We start from the raw sequence: 2,500 nt of genomic DNA, 5'->3' as shown, positions 1-2,500 counted from the left end.
TGCCGGCGGGAGACAACACGCGCCACCTACGGTGACCGGCAGCTCCAACGCCAGCGCCACAGAAGGACAAAAGCCCCACTTGGGTGCCGAAGCGAACTCTCCCAGCACAGCGCACGCGCCAACACGTCCGCACAGCTGCGATACAAACCACCTGCGAGAACCGCAGAGGCGACCGAGCAGCAGACGGCGTCGCGGCGCCGAGCGCCGGGCGGCGGCGCATCCTCAGCGCACACAGTCCTCAATCGGACCAGCACACTGCAGATGTCCACCGCGCTTCGCACCGGGCCCGCGAGGACCTACTTTGGCCGCACGGCGCCGCGTGCAGGGTGCGCCGGCGCGCAGCTGCGCCGCCTGCCGCCTCCGTCGGCCGGCGCGCCTGCCACTGGCCGCCCCCACCAGCCGGCTGTAGCGCGTGCGCCCACGCACCGCGCGGCCAGCACGCCGGGAGGCCCCCCCTCACCGGCCGGGGACGGTCCCACCCAGCCACCGCCGCGTATCGCTTCACACCCAGATGCCATTCACGTTCGTGGGCATGGTGGGTATCGCTGGAACAACCGGTTGGTAGCTCAACCGATCGTCGCCATCACTGATTCACCTCTAGCGAGAACAACCGCACCACAACGGTTTACCAGTTGTTCATTTGCGTAACGTCACCAGCAAACGTAGGCGTCCATCGCCATTTGCAAATTCAACGATTGTTGCATGCCTGTGTCAGGTGTCACGACACACTATGTCTGCCCACATACACGCAACAACATGTGCACGCTTCGCGAACACGTGGAAGGTGGCCCCCGTACGTATGCGATGTCCATTGCGCGAACGACTGTCAACCGGCCTCTGTCGCATGTCGCAGATGTGGAACGCAGTGCACCATGCTATCACGGTGTGTGAGAAGAGACGACTACGTCTGACAACACGCGCCACTACATCAACAGACGGCTCATGCTGATCGCCATCCAGGGCATACCACACTGCAATCCAGCTCTTATAGGGAGACGACACGTAGCTGAGTGCACAACATTTGGACCGCATGGTTCGCCGTTGTTGGCGCAGTCGTTGTACGGTCACATGTACCACGATGTATCATTCAGTACATGAGGACCAATGTGCAGTACAGTGTGTGATTTGGACGTACAACATCAGCGGACAGTTGACACAGGCCGTAATACAGCGTAGGCTAAGTGCTTCGCCATGCGAATGCCAATGAACAACTGCAAATGCCAATGAACAACTGCAAAGGGCATTGAGCATGTACGTCCTGCTGCCATCCACATTACAGTGTATAGCTGCAAGGTGTTTAACATGAAGCGATACACTGGGGACCGGGCAGTGCGAGTAGCAAACTATATTGCGGGGGTTGCAGTTAGGCAACACTACACTAATTTAACGCGTCGTATGACAATTACAGAGCAGGTTAAGGCCCAACGTGTGTTGGGTTAAGGCCCAACGTGTGTTGGGTTAAGGCCCAACGTGTGTTGGGTTAAGGCCCAACGTGTGTTGGGTTAAGGCCCAACGTGTGTTGGGTTAAGGCCCAACGTGTGTTGGGTTAAGGCCCAACGTGTGTTGGGTTAAGGCCCAACGTGTGTTGGGTTAAGGCCCAACGTGTGTTGGGTTAAGGCCCAACGTGTGTTGGGTTAAGGCCCAACGTGTGTTGGGTTAAGGCCCAACGTGTGTTGGGTTAAGGCCCAACGTGTGTTGGGTTAAGGCCCAACGTGTGTTGGGTTAAGGCCCAACGTGTGTTGGGTTAAGGCCCAACGTGTGTTGGGTTAAGGCCCAACGTGTGTTGGGTTAAGGCCCAACGTGTGTTGGGTTAAGGCCCAACGTGTGTTGGGTTAAGGCCCAACATAGGTTGGGTTAAGGCCCAACATAGGTTGGGTTAAGGCCCAACATAGGTTGGGTTAAGGCGCAACATAGGTTGGGTTAAGGCGCAACATAGGTTGGGTTAAGGCGCAACATAGGTTGGGTTAAGGCGCAACATAGGTTGGGTTAAGGCGCAACATAGGTTGGGTTAAGGCGCAACATAGGTTGGGTTAAGGCGCAACATAGGTTGGGTTAAGGCGCAACATAGGTTAGGTTAAGGCGCAACATAGGTTAGGTTAAGGCGCAACATAGGTTAGGTTAAGGCGCAACATAGGTTAGGTTAAGGCGCAACATAGGTTAGGTTAAGGCGCAACATAGGTTAGGTTAAGGCGCAACATAGGTTAGGTTAAGGCGCAACATAGGTTAGGTTAAGGCGCAACATAGGTTAGGTTAAGGCGCAACATAGGTTAGGTTAAGGCGCAACATAGGTTAGGTTAAGGCGCAACATAGGTTAGGTTAAGGCGCAACATAGGTTAGGTTAAGGCGCAACATAGGTTAGGTTAAGGCGCAACATAGGTTAGGTTAAGGCGCAACATAGGTTAGGTTAAGGCGCAACATAGGTTAGGTTAAGGCGCAACATAGGTTAGGTTAAGGCGCAACATAGGTTAGGTTAAGGCGCAACATAGGTTAGGTTAAGGCG

This window comes from Schistocerca serialis, unplaced genomic scaffold (assembly GCF_023864345.2).
Source record: "Schistocerca serialis cubense isolate TAMUIC-IGC-003099 unplaced genomic scaffold, iqSchSeri2.2 HiC_scaffold_1185, whole genome shotgun sequence".
NCBI lineage: Eukaryota > Metazoa > Arthropoda > Insecta > Orthoptera > Acrididae > Schistocerca > Schistocerca serialis.
Note: the sequence above shows the minus strand (reverse complement) of the source record.